General features: G+C 46.4%; 17 non-coding genes and 1 pseudogene across 17 annotated transcripts; 7 read left to right on the top strand and 11 right to left on the bottom strand.

Annotated features, from left to right (window-relative positions):
• Positions 1 to 126: 126 nt before the first annotated feature.
• LOC135024191 (U1 spliceosomal RNA) lies at positions 127 to 289 on the bottom strand. Its single transcript, XR_010221039.1, has one exon. It is a non-coding gene; the product is annotated as a U1 spliceosomal RNA (small nuclear RNA).
• A 152-nt stretch (positions 290 to 441) lies between these two features.
• Positions 442 to 596, bottom strand: LOC135024150 (U1 spliceosomal RNA; annotated as a pseudogene).
• Positions 597 to 1,393: 797 nt separating this feature from the next.
• On the bottom strand, positions 1,394 to 1,556 carry LOC135024043 (U1 spliceosomal RNA). The gene has a single exon (XR_010220919.1). It is a non-coding gene; the product is annotated as a U1 spliceosomal RNA (small nuclear RNA).
• A 152-nt stretch (positions 1,557 to 1,708) lies between these two features.
• On the bottom strand, positions 1,709 to 1,872 carry LOC135024108 (U1 spliceosomal RNA). The gene has a single exon (XR_010220975.1). It is a non-coding gene; the product is annotated as a U1 spliceosomal RNA (small nuclear RNA).
• Positions 1,873 to 2,546: 674 nt separating this feature from the next.
• Positions 2,547 to 2,709, bottom strand: LOC135024146 (U1 spliceosomal RNA). The gene has a single exon (XR_010221007.1). It is a non-coding gene; the product is annotated as a U1 spliceosomal RNA (small nuclear RNA).
• Positions 2,710 to 2,861: 152 nt separating this feature from the next.
• Positions 2,862 to 3,025, bottom strand: LOC135023975 (U1 spliceosomal RNA). Its single transcript, XR_010220852.1, has one exon. It is a non-coding gene; the product is annotated as a U1 spliceosomal RNA (small nuclear RNA).
• Positions 3,026 to 3,696: 671 nt separating this feature from the next.
• Positions 3,697 to 3,859, bottom strand: LOC135024042 (U1 spliceosomal RNA). The gene has a single exon (XR_010220918.1). It is a non-coding gene; the product is annotated as a U1 spliceosomal RNA (small nuclear RNA).
• Positions 3,860 to 4,011: 152 nt separating this feature from the next.
• On the bottom strand, positions 4,012 to 4,175 carry LOC135024096 (U1 spliceosomal RNA). Its single transcript, XR_010220964.1, has one exon. It is a non-coding gene; the product is annotated as a U1 spliceosomal RNA (small nuclear RNA).
• Positions 4,176 to 4,849: 674 nt separating this feature from the next.
• On the bottom strand, positions 4,850 to 5,012 carry LOC135024145 (U1 spliceosomal RNA). Its single transcript, XR_010221006.1, has one exon. It is a non-coding gene; the product is annotated as a U1 spliceosomal RNA (small nuclear RNA).
• A 152-nt stretch (positions 5,013 to 5,164) lies between these two features.
• On the bottom strand, positions 5,165 to 5,328 carry LOC135023965 (U1 spliceosomal RNA). Its single transcript, XR_010220842.1, has one exon. It is a non-coding gene; the product is annotated as a U1 spliceosomal RNA (small nuclear RNA).
• A 144-nt stretch (positions 5,329 to 5,472) lies between these two features.
• Positions 5,473 to 5,588, top strand: LOC135024225 (U5 spliceosomal RNA). Its single transcript, XR_010221070.1, has one exon. It is a non-coding gene; the product is annotated as a U5 spliceosomal RNA (small nuclear RNA).
• A 270-nt stretch (positions 5,589 to 5,858) lies between these two features.
• Positions 5,859 to 5,975, top strand: LOC135024258 (U5 spliceosomal RNA). Its single transcript, XR_010221103.1, has one exon. It is a non-coding gene; the product is annotated as a U5 spliceosomal RNA (small nuclear RNA).
• A 286-nt stretch (positions 5,976 to 6,261) lies between these two features.
• Positions 6,262 to 6,374, top strand: LOC135024254 (U5 spliceosomal RNA). Its single transcript, XR_010221099.1, has one exon. It is a non-coding gene; the product is annotated as a U5 spliceosomal RNA (small nuclear RNA).
• Positions 6,375 to 11,187: 4,813 nt separating this feature from the next.
• LOC135024266 (U1 spliceosomal RNA) lies at positions 11,188 to 11,350 on the bottom strand. Its single transcript, XR_010221110.1, has one exon. It is a non-coding gene; the product is annotated as a U1 spliceosomal RNA (small nuclear RNA).
• Positions 11,351 to 11,494: 144 nt separating this feature from the next.
• Positions 11,495 to 11,610, top strand: LOC135024221 (U5 spliceosomal RNA). Its single transcript, XR_010221066.1, has one exon. It is a non-coding gene; the product is annotated as a U5 spliceosomal RNA (small nuclear RNA).
• A 270-nt stretch (positions 11,611 to 11,880) lies between these two features.
• Positions 11,881 to 11,996, top strand: LOC135024241 (U5 spliceosomal RNA). The gene has a single exon (XR_010221087.1). It is a non-coding gene; the product is annotated as a U5 spliceosomal RNA (small nuclear RNA).
• A 286-nt stretch (positions 11,997 to 12,282) lies between these two features.
• On the top strand, positions 12,283 to 12,398 carry LOC135024214 (U5 spliceosomal RNA). The gene has a single exon (XR_010221059.1). It is a non-coding gene; the product is annotated as a U5 spliceosomal RNA (small nuclear RNA).
• A 275-nt stretch (positions 12,399 to 12,673) lies between these two features.
• On the top strand, positions 12,674 to 12,789 carry LOC135024250 (U5 spliceosomal RNA). Its single transcript, XR_010221095.1, has one exon. It is a non-coding gene; the product is annotated as a U5 spliceosomal RNA (small nuclear RNA).
• The last annotated feature ends 1,659 nt before the right edge of the window (positions 12,790 to 14,448 follow it).

Below are 14,448 nucleotides of genomic sequence, written 5' to 3'. Positions count from 1 at the left end.
GGCACAAAGTAAGCAGACAGGAGGAGAAGTCAGGATAGTGCACAAGGGTATAAAAGGGAGGGGCTCATGAAAAAAGAAGTGGAAACAGACAGCAAACTAGGCTGGAGAGAGACCTGAGACAAAGAGATCTGAATTATACGAGAGCCGACCAGGGGAAACACAAATTATGCAGTCAAGCTTCCCACATTTGGGGAAATCGCAGGGGCACCACACCCAGAGTGCAATGGGTGAGCCTTGCCCTGGGAGAAGATCCTTCATGATCATAGTATCTCACCTGGCAAGTAAGTAGGAGTTGGGCTAGAGCTGGGGAGGGTCGCTGCTCGGGCACCCCCCTGTCAAGTTAAAGAGATCCAACTGAGGCAGCACAAGGGAACTCTCGAAAGAAGAACAAGGCTAGAGGAAGATCTGAGACAAAGAAATCTGACTTTTACCAGAGCTGTCCAGAGGAAAGCACAAACACAGTCCCCCACTACCACAAATAATGCAGTCGAGTTTCCCACATTTGGGGAAATCACAGGGGTCAGCATACCCAGAATGCAATGAATGAACCTCACCCTGGGAGAACAATCTTCATGACCATGTCCCCAGATGAGAGTTCCCTTGTGCTGCCTCAGTTGAATCTCCTTTACTTGACAGAGATGTGCCTGAGCAGCGGCCCTCCCCAACCCTATCCCAAATCATACTTATTTTGCATAGGCGATACGCCTATGCAAAATAAGTATGATTTGGGATAGGGTTGGGGAGGGCCGCTGCTCAGGCACATCTCTGTCAAGTAAAGGAGATTCAACTGAGGCAGCACAAGGGAACTCTCATCTGGGGACAACAACTGCAGGGAGAACACATATTTTCAGATAAACATGGGAGGGCAGAAGGCTGCCTAATACTGAAGCACCCCCAAACAACAAACCAAATGCAACAACTAGTACAAGCATTCCTGGGGGAAGGCCTGCAGCAGATGGATTTGCATATAGTGATGTCATCCAAGCAGTGGGTCAAAGTTGGCTTCAACCCTCGTCTGCATATGAAAAGAGAAAAGGGGCGTGCAGGGCATGGCGGCCTTTTGCGGCGCTTGGATGACCCCTAGTTCGCATTAAACACCTCCACCCTCCTTCGGTGTGGGGCTCATGTTGGCTATGCCCCAGCCCCTGAAGCATTCAAGGTGATTTCTTGCAGCAGCTGGGCACTGTAACAGCTCCAGAGCTGCTCTGAACGGCAAGTAAAAGGGTGTGGGCCCTGCAGCACTACCTGTAGTTTGCATTGTGCATTGGAAGGCACAAAGTAAGCAGACGGGAGAAGTCAGGATAGTGCGCAAGGGCATAGAAGGGAGCGGCTCAAGAAAAGAGAAGTTGAAACAGACAGCAAACTAGGCTGGAGAGAGACCTGAGACAAAGAGATCTGAATTATACGAGAGCCGACCAGGGGAAACACAAATTATGCAGTCAAGTTTCCCACATTTGGGGAAATCGCAGGAGCAGCACACCCAGAGTGCAATGGGTGAGCCTTGCCCTGGGAGAAGCACCTACATGATCATAGTATCTCACCTGCCAGGTAAGTAGAAGTTGGGCTAGAGCTGGGGAGGGTCGCTGCTCGGGTACCCCCCTGTCAAGTGAAGGAGATTCAACTGAGGCAGCACAAGGGAACTCTCGAAAGAAGAACAAGGCTAGAGGAAGATCTGAGACAAATAAATCTGACTTTTACCAGAGCTGACCAGAGGAAAGCACAAACACAGTCCCCCACTACCACAAATAATGCAGTCGAGTTTCCCACATTTGGGGAAATCACAGGGGTCAGCATACCCAGAATGCAATGAATGAACCTCACCCTGGGAGAACAATCTTCATGACCATGGTATCTCCTATGCAAAATAAGTATGATTTGGGATAGGGCTGGGGAGGGCCGCTGCTCAGGCACATCTCTGTCAAGTAAAGGAGATTCAACTGAGGCAGCACAAGGGAACTCTCATCTGGGGACAACAACTGCAGGGAGAACACATATTTTCAGATGAACATGGGAGGGCAGAAGGCTGCCTAATAATGAAGCACCCCCAAACAACAAACCAAATGCAACAACTAGTGCAAGCATTCCTGGGGGAAGGCCTGCAGCAGATGGATTTGCATACGGTGATGTCATCCAAGCAGTGGGTCAAAGTTGGCTTCAACCCTCGTCTGCATATGAAAAGAGAAAAGGGGCGTGCAGGGCATAGCGGCCTTTTGCGGCGCTTGGATGACCCCTAGTTCGCATTAAACACCTCCACCCTCCTTCGGTGTGGGGCTCATGTTGGCTATGCCCCAGCCCCTGAAGCATTCAAGCTGATTTCTTGCAGCAGCTGGGCACTGTAACAGCTCCAGAGCTGCTCTGTACGGCAAGTAAAAGGGTGTGGGCCCTGCAGCACTACCTGTAGTTTGCATTGTGCATTGGAAGGCACAAAATAAGCAGACAAGAGGAGAAGTCAGGATAGTGCACAAGGGTATAAAAGGGAGGGGCTCATGAAAAAAGAAGTGGAAACAGACAGCAAACTAGGCTGGAGAGAGACCTGAGACAAAGAGATCTGAATTATACGAGAGCCGACCAGGGGAAACACAAATTATGCAGTCAAGCTTCCCACATTTGGGGAAATCGCAGGGGCACCACACCCAGAGTGCAATGGGTGAGCCTTGCCCTGGGAGAAGCACCTTCATGATCATAGTATCTCACCTGGCAGGTAAGTAGGAGTTGGGCTAGAGCTGGGGAGGGTCGCTACTCGGGCACCCCCCTGTCAAGTGAAAGAGATCCAACTTAGGCAGCACAAGGGAACTCTCGAAAGAAGAACAAGGCTAGAGGAAGATCTGAGACAAATAAATCTGACTTTTACCAGAGCTGTCCAGAGGAAAGCACAAACACAGTCCCCCACTACCACAAATAATGCAGTCGAGTTTCCCACATTTGGGGAAATCACAGGGGTCAGCATACCCAGAATGCAATGAATGAACCTCACCCTGGGAGAACAATCTTCATGACCATGGTATCGCCTATGCAAAATAAGTATGATTTGGGATAGGGTTGGGGAGGGCCGCTGCTCAGGCACATCTCTGTCAAGTAAAGGAGATTCAACTGAGGCAGCACAAGGGAACTCTCATCTGGGGACAACAACTGCAGGGAGAACACATATTTTCAGATAAACATGGGAGGGCAGAAGGCTGCCTAATACTGAAGCACCCCCAAACAACAAACCAAATGCAACAACTAGTACAAGCATTCCTGGGGGAAGGCCTGCAGCAGATGGATTTGCATATAGTGATGTCATCCAAGCAGTGGGTCAAAGTTGGCTTCAACCCTCGTCTGCATATGAAAAGAGAAAAGGGGCGTGCAGGGCATGGCGGCCTTTTGCGGCGCTTGGATGACCCCTAGTTCGCATTAAACACCTCCACCCTCCTTCGGTGTGGGGCTCATGTTGGCTATGCCCCAGCCCCTGAAGCATTCAAGGTGATTTCTTGCAGCAGCTGGGCACTGTAACAGCTCCAGAGCTGCTCTGAACGGCAAGTAAAAGGGTGTGGGCCCTGCAGCACTACCTGTAGTTTGCATTGTGCATTGGAAGGCACAAAGTAAGCAGACGGGAGAAGTCAGGATAGTGCGCAAGGGCATAGAAGGGAGCGGCTCAAGAAAAGAGAAGTTGAAACAGACAGCAAACTAGGCTGGAGAGAGACCTGAGACAAAGAGATCTGAATTATACGAGAGCCGACCAGGGGAAACACAAATTATGCAGTCAAGTTTCCCACATTTGGGGAAATCGCAGGAGCAGCACACCCAGAGTGCAATGGGTGAGCCTTGCCCTGGGAGAAGCACCTACATGATCATAGTATCTCACCTGCCAGGTAAGTAGAAGTTGGGCTAGAGCTGGGGAGGGTCGCTGCTCGGGTACCCCCCTGTCAAGTGAAGGAGATTCAACTGAGGCAGCACAAGGGAACTCTCGAAAGAAGAACAAGGCTAGAGGAAGATCTGAGACAAATAAATCTGACTTTTACCAGAGCTGACCAGAGGAAAGCACAAACACAGTCCCCCACTACCACAAATAATGCAGTCGAGTTTCCCACATTTGGGGAAATCACAGGGGTCAGCATACCCAGAATGCAATGAATGAACCTCACCCTGGGAGAACAATCTTCATGACCATGGTATCTCCTATGCAAAATAAGTATGATTTGGGATAGGGCTGGGGAGGGCCGCTGCTCAGGCACATCTCTGTCAAGTAAAGGAGATTCAACTGAGGCAGCACAAGGGAACTCTCATCTGGGGACAACAACTGCAGGGAGAACACATATTTTCAGATGAACATGGGAGGGCAGAAGGCTGCCTAATAATGAAGCACCCCCAAACAACAAACCAAATGCAACAACTAGTGCAAGCATTCCTGGGGGAAGGCCTGCAGCAGATGGATTTGCATACGGTGATGTCATCCAAACAGTGGGTCAAAGTTGGCTTCAACCCTCGTCTGCATATGAAAAGAGAAAAGGGGCGTGCAGGGCATAGCGGCCTTTTGCGGCGCTTGGATGACCCCTAGTTCGCATTAAACACCTCCACCCTCCTTCGGTGTGGGGCTCATGTTGGCTATGCCCCAGCCCCTGAAGCATTCAAGCTGATTTCTTGCAGCAGCTGGGCACTGTAACAGCTCCAGAGCTGCTCTGTACGGCAAGTAAAAGGGTGTGGGCCCTGCAGCACTACCTGTAGTTTGCATTGTGCATTGGAAGGCACAAAATAAGCAGACAAGAGGAGAAGTCAGGATAGTGCACAAGGGTATAAAAGGGAGGGGCTCATGAAAAAAGAAGTGGAAACAGACAGCAAACTAGGCTGGAGAGAGACCTGAGACAAAGAGATCTGAATTATACGAGAGCCGACCAGGGGAAACACAAATTATGCAGTCAAGCTTCCCACATTTGGGGAAATCGCAGGGGCACCACACCCAGAGTGCAATGGGTGAGCCTTGCCCTGGGAGAAGCACCTTCATGATCATAGTATCTCACCTGGCAGGTAAGTAGGAGTTGGGCTAGAGCTGGGGAGGGTCGCTACTCGGGCACCCCCCTGTCAAGTGAAAGAGATCCAACTTAGGCAGCACAAGGGAACTCTCGAAAGAAGAACAAGGCTAGAGGAAGATCTGAGACAAATAAATCTGACTTTTACCAGAGCTGACTAGAGGAAAGCACAAACACAGTCCCCCACTACCACAAATAATGCAGTCGAGTTTCCCACATTTGGGGAAATCACAGGGGTCAGCATACCCAGAATGCAATGAATGAACCTCACCCTGGGAGAACAATCTTCATGACCATGGTATCGCCTATGCAAAATAAGTATGATTTGGGATAGGGCTGGGGAGGGCCGCTGCTCAGGCACATCTCTGTCAAGTAAAGGAGATTCAGCTGAGGCAGCACAAGGGAACTCTCATCTGGGGACAACAACTGCAGGGAGAACACATATTTTCAGATAAAAATCTTGGTCATGCTCTGGTTTCTCTTCAGAACGAACAAATCTTTCGCCTCTTACTAAAGATTTCCGTGGAGAGGAGCAAAACCGAGTTTTATCTCAATTTTTGCATGCCCCATCTTTTTGGGGTTTCTTTTACCGGTTTAAAGATAGAATGAGTGTGCTTTAATGTAAGCTCATTTGCATAGAAATGACAGTAAATGTTTATTTATGTTCAAACAGAACTTTCTTGACCATGCTACTTGCTTTAAAGATCTGGGAGCACATGGAATACAGTACAAACCATGCTTATAGCAAGGAGAAGCCAGGTGAGAAATCTGCTTTCTTTCAAATTGGGCGCTCACTTTGATCTGAATGAGGACTGCTGGCACAGCACTCAGGCGACAGGTGGAATCTTGGTCATGCTCTGGTTTCTCTTCAGAATGAACAAATCTTTCGCCTTTTATTAAAGATTATCCGTGGAGAGGAGCAAAACTGAGTTTTATCTCAATTTTTGCATGCCCCATATTATTGGGGTTTCTTTTATCAGTTTAAAGACAGAACGAGTGTGCTTTCTTGTTAGCTTTAATGTAAGTTTATTTGCATAACAATGACAATAAATGTCTGTTTCTTTTCAAGCAGAACTTTCTTGACCATACTAATTGCTTGAAAGATCTGGGAGCACATGGAAAAGAGTACAAACCATGTTTATAGCAAGGGGAAGCCTGGTGAGAAATCTGCTTTCTTTCTTTCAAATTGGGTGCTCACTTTGAGCTGAATGAGGACTGCTGGCATGGCACTCAGGCGACAGGTGGAATCTTGGTCATGCTCTGGTTTCTCTTCAGAACGAACAAATCTTTCGCCTTTTACTAAAGATTTCCGTGGAGAGGAGCAAAACTGAGTTTTATCTCAATTTTTGCATGCCCCATATCATACCTCCCAACTGTCCCGATTTTCGCGGGACAGTCCCGTTTTTTGGGGACTGTCCCGCTGTCCCACCTGCGGGCCGCAGTGTCCCGCGGTGGGGAGGACAGTTGGGAGGCTCTGTCTGTCGCTGCCCTGCTTAGCAGAGCAGCGGTGAATAGTCGCTGTGCGCACAGCGTCTATTCACTGAAGTCAGAGGGAGAGGTGGCATGCCAGCAGCTCACAGAGCGCTGGGCATGCCCCCTCAGTGCCGAAAACGGGGGCGTGACTCGCGATCGCGGGTCCTCCCGCGAAGCCATGCCCCTTTTTACTTAGGCCACGCCCTTTTTGGGAGCGCGTGCGACTTCGCCGCGCGTGTGTCCCTCTTTGCGAGCCGACAAAGTTGGGAGGTATGCCCATATTATTGGGGTTTCTTTTATCAGTTTAAAGACAGAACGAGTGTGCTTTCTGGTTAGCTTTAATGTAAGTTTATTTGCATAACAATGACAGTAAATGTTTGTTTCTCTTCAAACAGAACTTTCTTGACCATGCTACTTGCTTGAAAGATCTGGGAGCACATGGAAAACAGTACAAACCATGCAGTATCACAAGAGCCTTTATTTGATCTTTCATGAAGATAGAGCAGAATTGAGGACACGTCAACAATTTCTGCCGAAGGTGGTTCATCTTTCCACATGGTGCCTTTGGCCACTGACACCTTCGTTGAGTCAAAGTCTCTGGCTGTGGTCAGAACTTTGAAAATTTATGTCACCAGAACGGTTCAGATTAGGAAAACAGAGGCTCTGTTTGTCCTGTATGCTCCCAACAGGATTGGGTGTCCTGCTTCCATGTAGACCATTATGCGCTGGATCTGTGGTAAGATTCAGCATGCTCATTCCATGGCAGGATTGCCGTTACTGAATTAGGTGAAGACCCATTCTACTAGAAAGGTGGGTTCATCCTGGGCAGCTGGTCGGGGAGTCTCGGCATTGCAACTTTGCCGAGCAGCTATTTAGTAAACACTTTTGCTAAGTTTTACAAGTTTGATACCTTGGCCGATGATAACTTCAAGTTGGGTCATTCGGTGCTGCAGAGTCGTACGCACTCTTCCACCCGTTCAAGAGCTTTGGTATAACCCCATGGTTCTTAATGTGACCCCAGCATCCTCTAGGTCGTATGAGAAAATAGGATTTTAATACCTACCGGTAAATCCTTTTCTCTTAGTCTGTAGAGGATGCTGGGCACCCGTCCCAGTCCATACTGTGTCTGCAGTTATTACTTGTGGTTATACACATGTTGTGTTATGGTTCTGGTCAGCTTTTTGCTGCAATTATTCATGCCGTTGGCTTGTGTTCTGTTGAATGCCACGTTCTGCGGCATGCTTAAGGTGTGAGCTGGTAAGATGCTCACCTTAGTTTAACAATAAATCCTTTCCTCGAAATGTCCGTCTCCATGGGCACAGTTCCTATAACTGGAGTCTGGAGGAGGGGCATAGAGGGAGGAGCCAGTTCACACCCTTTGATAGTCTTAAAGTGCCCATGTCTCTTGCGGATCCCGTCTATACCCCATGGTTCTTAATGTGACCCCAGCATCCTCTACGGACTAAGAGAAAAGGATGCCCTTGCGCACTATCCTGACTTCTCCTCCCGTCTGCTTACTTTGTGCCTTCCAACGCACAATGCAAACTACAGGTGGTGCTGCAGGGCCCACACCCTTTTACTTGCCTTACAGAACAGCTCTGGAGCTGTTACAGTGCCCAGCTGCTGCAAGAAATCAGCTTGAATGCTTCAGGGGATGGGGCATGGCCAACATGAGCCCCACACCAAAGGAGGGTGGGGGTGTTTAATGAGAACTAGGGGTCATCCAAGCACTGCAAAAGGCCGCCATGCCCTGCACGCCCCTTTTCTCTTTTCATATGCAGATGAGGGTTCCAGCCAACTTTGGCCCACTGCTTGAATAACATCACTGTATGCAAATCCGTCTGCTGCAGACCTTCCCCCAGGAAGGCTTGTACTAGATGTTGCATATGGTTTGATATTTGATGGTGCTTCAGTATTAGGCAGCCTTCCGCCCTCCCATGTTCATCTGAAAAGATGTGGTCTCCCTGCAGTTGTTGTCCCCAGACGAGAGTTCCCTTGTGCTTCCTCAGTTGAATCTCCTTAACTTGACGGGGGAGGGGCTGCCCGAGCAGCCACCCTCCCCAGCCCTATCCCAACTCATACTTATTTTGCATATGAGATCTCTTGATCATGAAGATTGTTCTCACAGGGTGAGGTTCATCCATTATATTTTAAAATAGGAAGGTACAAATTACATATTTGAATTGCATTTATGTGCTGGATTCAAATGTCCCCCCCCCCCCTTCCTTTCTCAATTGTGCCCGTCAGCAGCTATTCTAAGGTTGCTGCCAATGGGTGTGACACATTAATTTCTTCTGTGGGGTACACTGGACTCCACAAGGATTCACATTGGGGTGTAGAGTAGGATCTTGATCTGAGGCACCAACCGGCTCAAAGCTTTTGACTGTTCCCAAGATGCTCAGTGCATTCTCCTCTATAACCCCGCTTCCATGAACAGGGAGCTCAGTTTGTAGTTGGTGCCTTCAGTAGCAGGCCACTTAACAGGGGCCTGCCTCAGGCAGCCTATTCTTAGCTATAAATTTTGACAAGAAAAGAAGAACTTGTTTTATGAGAATCTACAAGGGCTGCAGCAGGCTAGGTCTAATAGACATCTTTACTGCAGCTTCATCACTCCCAGCGGCGCTGTATACTCCCGTGCCCTGGTTGCTGGGTCACTGCAGCGGAGGGTCCGGTTTCATCCTAAGGTCAGTCACACACACACCACCCTTCCGGATCACGAGGCCGCTGATGAAGGGGAGCGTGGCCGTAGGGGGTGGACCGTGTGCGCACTGGCGTGGACACTGATTACTGGGCAGCCGCTCCACTAGCCACCAGGTACAGTTAAGGAGCACAGGTCTGGGGGTTTTTCTCCTATATTAACCCAATTTTGTACTGCCCGCAGCGCATTGTGATAGGTAATAGGGCCTGATTCAGGTTGGATTGCAATCACAATAAGCGATCCAACTGCAAAAATTGCTAAGAGCATACGCATGTGCCTGCATTTTCTGCGGCACCCCGCAGAGAATGCGATCGCCTCTGCCTGTCAATCGGGGCGGGGGGGGATAGGTGGGTCAGCAACACTCCATTTCCAAGTCAGGGATGGAGCGGTGCGGGGGCAAGGCTTCAAAATGGGGTCTGCAACGGAGTAGACACAGGGGGCGTGGTCACAGCGGCTGTATGACATCACATTCAGCCGCTGTGATCACAAAAATGGTGGCGGCTTCCTGCGCGCACATACAGTCTGCACCAGCAGGAGGCTACACCATTTTTTATGATCACGCTGAACTGCAGTGCGACTGCAATTACAGCATGGTCAAGAAGGGAGGCGTCATGCTGGGTGGCCATGCCCTTTCACTGTGCAGGAGCCAGCACCGCTCACACACTAGTCCCCGGGTGCAGCCCCCAACCCCCGGGACACCCGGAGCAACAAAATGTAGATTCAGGCCACCAGGCCACGCCCCTACCTATGAAACCATGCCTCCTTTTTACCATTGCGCTGCTTATCTGCGCGCACTGCATTACAATCTCCCTCGCCACCTCTCTGGGTGTCACCAGTGATAGTGACACCTCTGCCATGCTTGTAGCAGCTGGTCCTAAGATCTACGCCTCAAGCCCTGAGTGTTTGCCCTTGTGACTTGTTGATCATCATAGCGAAGCAGATGCTTACAGAAAACTGCAGGGGCTTAGATTGAAAATAAAAAAATTGATTGGTATAAGGTAGAGAGGAGCGGGTTCGGTTCTCCGAGAACCGAATTCCCCACGAACTCCACGTTGTTTACACTGGTCCGAGGCAGGCTCGGTTGTTCCCGCCTGACTCGCAAAACCTGAACAAGGGAAAATGTCATCATCCCGCTGTCGGATTCTCGCGAGATTCGGATTCCATATAAAGAGCTGCGCGTTGCCGCCATTTTTACTCGTGCATTGAAGAGAGAGCGGAATGGACGTGGCTATGTTCTCTCAGTGGAAATCTCAATATCAGTGCTCAGTATCAGTGGTTACTTATTGCTGCTCAGTAATACTAGTAGTGTGTCTCTCCTGCTCAGTGTCAGTTCTCAGTAGTATCCTCATCAGTGCTCAGTATCACTGCTCATTGTCTTGTGCTGCATTGTGGTGCTCAGCATACTACAGTACATTACTAATAGTCCAGTGCTGCATCTTGCTGCTCAGTGTCAGTTCTAGTATCCTCATCAGTGCTCACTATCACTGTTCATTGCATTTTGGTTTTCTGTATACTACAGTAACATAGTAATATAGTAACATATAGTAACATAGTTTTTGAGGTTGAATAGAGGCAAATTGCCCATCGTGTTCAACCTGTTTTAAGTTGTGATGATTCTACATACTTGCTGAATAATGTTTTATGACTAGTTAGCTACTATAACTCATGTTACCCCCGGATTAACCATGTTGATATTTTAAGTATTATAACCTTAGATAGCTTTTTCATTCAGAAATGTATCCATTCCTTTTTTAAATCCAATTACAGAGTCCGCCATTACCACCTTCCCTGGCAGGGAATTCCACATCCTGATTGCCCTAACAGTAAAGATCATAGTATCTCACCTGGCAGGTAAGTAGGAGTTGGGCTAGAGCTGTGGAGGATTGCTGCTCGGGCACCCCCTGTCAAGTGAAGGAGATCCAACTGAGGCAGCACAAGGGAACTCTCGAAAGAAGAACAAGGCTAGAGGAAGATCTGAGACAAAGAAATCTGACTTTTACCAGAGCTGACCAGAGGAAAGCACAAACACAGTCCCCCACTACCACAAATAATGCAGTCGAGTTTCCCACATTGGGGAAATCACAGGGGTCAGCATACCCAGAATGCAATGAATGAACCTCACCCTGGGAGAACAATCTTCATGACCATGGTATCTCCTATGCAAAATAAGTATGATTTGGGATAGGGCTGGGGAGGGCCGCTGCTCAGGCACATCTCTGTCAAGTAAAGGAGATTCAACTGAGGCAGCACAAGGGAACTCTCATCTGGGGACAACAACTGCAGGGAGAACACATATTTTCAGATGAAAATCTTGGTCATGCTCTGGCTTCTCTTCAGAACGAACAAATCTTTCGCCTTTTACTAAAGATTTCCGTGGAGAGGAGCAAAACTGAGTTTTACCTCAATTTTTGCATGCCCCATCTTTTTGGATTTTCTTTTATCGGTTTAAAGATAGAATGAGTGTGCTTTAATGAAAGCTCATTTGCATAGAAATTACAGTAAATGTTTGTTTCTTTTCAAACAGAACTTTCTTGACCATGCTACTTGCTTGAAAGATCTGGGAGCACATGGAATACAGTACAAACCATGCTTATAGCAAGGAGAAGCCAGGTGAGAAATCTGCTTTCTTTCAAATTGGGCGCTCACTTTGATCTGAATGAGGACTGCTGGCATGGCACTCAGGCGACAGGTGGAATCTTGGTCATGCTCTGGTTTCTCTTCAGAATGAACAAATCTTTCGCCATTTATTAAAGATTTCCGTGGAGAGGAGCAAAACTGAGTTTTATCTCAATTTTTGCATGCCCCATATTATTGGGGTTTCTTTTATCAGTTTAAGGACAGAATGAGTGTGCTTTCTTGTTGGCTTTAATGTAAGTTTATTTGTATAACAATGACAGTAAATGTCTGTTTCTTTTCAAACAGAACTTTCTTGACCATGCTACTTGCTTGAAAGATCTGGGAGCACATGGAAAAGAGTACAAACCATGCTTATAGCAAGGGGAAGCCTGGTGAGAAATCTGCTTTCTTTCTTTCAAATTGGGTGCTCACTTTGAGCTGAATGAGGACTGCTGGCATGGCACTCAGGCGGCAGGTGGAATCTTGGTCATGCTCTGGTTTCTCTTCAGAACGAACAAATCTTTCGCCTTTTACTAAAGATTTCCGTGGAGAGGAGCAAAACTGAGTTTTATCTCAAATTTTGCATTCCCCATCTTATTGGGGTTTTATTTTATCTGTTTAAAGATAGAACGAGTGTGCTTTAATGTAAGCTCATTTGCATAGAAATGACAGTAAATGTTTGTTTCTTTTCAAACAGAACTTTCTTGACTATACTAATTGCTTGAAAGATCTGGGAACACATGGAAAAGAGTACAAACCATGTTTATAGCTAGGGGAAGCCTGGTGAGAAATCTGCTATCTTTCTTTCAAATTGGGTGCTCACTTTGAGCTCAATGAGAACTGCTGGCATGGCACTCAGGCGACAGGTGGAATCTTGGTCATGCTCTGGTTTCTCTTCAGAACTAACAAATATTTCGCCTTTTATTAAAGATTTCCGTGGAGAGGAGCAAAACTGAGTTTTATCTCAATTTTTGCATGCCCCATATTATTGGGGTTTCTTTTATCAGTTTAAAGACAGAACGAGTGTGCTTTCTTGTTAGCTTTAATGTAAGTTGCCATAGATGCAGTGAAACACACGTGTAGGGCACGGCGTGTCCGCGTGTATTTGACTCATGTGAAATGTTATAAAACAAAAATATATGATTATGATGTTAGCTGTTAGTCTCCACTAATAGGGAATAGAAGCTGAGCTATAAGAAAGGAATACACTAGATATGATGTCACTTAGCAGATACAATGTCTAAAGTGCATACAGATAGCTACTAATAACTCTTGATAAGAAAGTATATCAGTGTGGGTATATTTATATGATGGGATATTGGGACTAGTGAATATATATCACTCCTGCTGTCCAGATTGGCAATAACCAGACAATTATGATAAGAGTAGAGATGTCACATGGGCTGCTATAGATATTAATTTAATGCTGTATGTGTCATTTGTTACAAATGGATACATTTTCTATGAGTCAGCCTAGCAGCTGCATGTTCTAACAGAACACTATCCTCACACAGAATCTGCTAACCTTGAGATAACTAAATGACAGTGTGTAACAGTCTCTTTACTATAAGACTGTTACAAAGTAATATATATATTTGAAGTCAGTCTAGCAGCTGTGTGTTCCAGCAGTTTATAAGACAAAGAAAATCTCCTATTGTGGAATCTAGACACATGGGACTGCTGGCCTGTGTCATACTATTTCTATGTAATACCAGTAACATGTATATAACTGTTACATAATTGTTACAAATGGATAAATCTTTGAGTCAGCCTAGCAGCTGCATGTCCTAACAGGACACCATAAATCCTTTACAGTGTAACAAATTGATTGGTAACACTTAAAGGCTGGAGAGCAGTTATATGCCTTACTAGCATACTCAATATACCACATTATTACACCAGTTACCACGATTATTGACAGCGCATTTGATATATTATATTACCCTCACACTGAGTCTGTTTACCTTTAGATAACTAAGTGACCGAATATGTAACAGTTTCTCTATCATAAGACTGTTACAAAGTGAGATAGATATATTTGGAAGTCAGTCAAACAGCTGTGTGTTTCAGCGGTTTATAAGAAAATTCCTCATTGTGGAATCTGGACCACTAAGGGTTATTATATATATAGCACATGGAATTGCCACATCTCCCTATATGATAATTTCATTACACTGTAACATAATAAGAATTAACTCTTTAACAGTGTAAATAGAGAGTAATGAATCTCTGACACATGGAATATATTATTTCTTAGATGAATTGGATAAACCATTATGACAGACACTTTGCTTCCTAATAAGAATTGAGGTGGCTATACCTCTAAGGAAAGCATTATTGCCTACGCCTAGATCAGATTAAATAAGATCTGGCTGAATATATGAAGGAAGGTTGCTATTTATATGAGAATTGGAATTGCTATATTCCTTAAGGCAACCCCACCGATTGATATATGTTGTCAATTAAGTATATCTGAACGGCTATATCTGGACCAGATTTAATAAGATCTGGCTGATTATATGAAGGAGGGCTGCTATTTATATTGGAATTGCCATATTCCTTAAGGCAACCGCACCTGTTGGTATATCTCGCCAATTAACTATATCTAAACAGCTAAATTAAAGCTATTCATCATTTTTTTAGTTTGGATATTAA

The sequence above is a fragment of the Pseudophryne corroboree genome, unplaced genomic scaffold (assembly GCF_028390025.1).
Source record: "Pseudophryne corroboree isolate aPseCor3 unplaced genomic scaffold, aPseCor3.hap2 scaffold_403, whole genome shotgun sequence".
Classification (NCBI taxonomy): domain Eukaryota; kingdom Metazoa; phylum Chordata; class Amphibia; order Anura; family Myobatrachidae; genus Pseudophryne; species Pseudophryne corroboree.
This window is presented reverse-complemented; position numbering and strand designations above follow the sequence as displayed.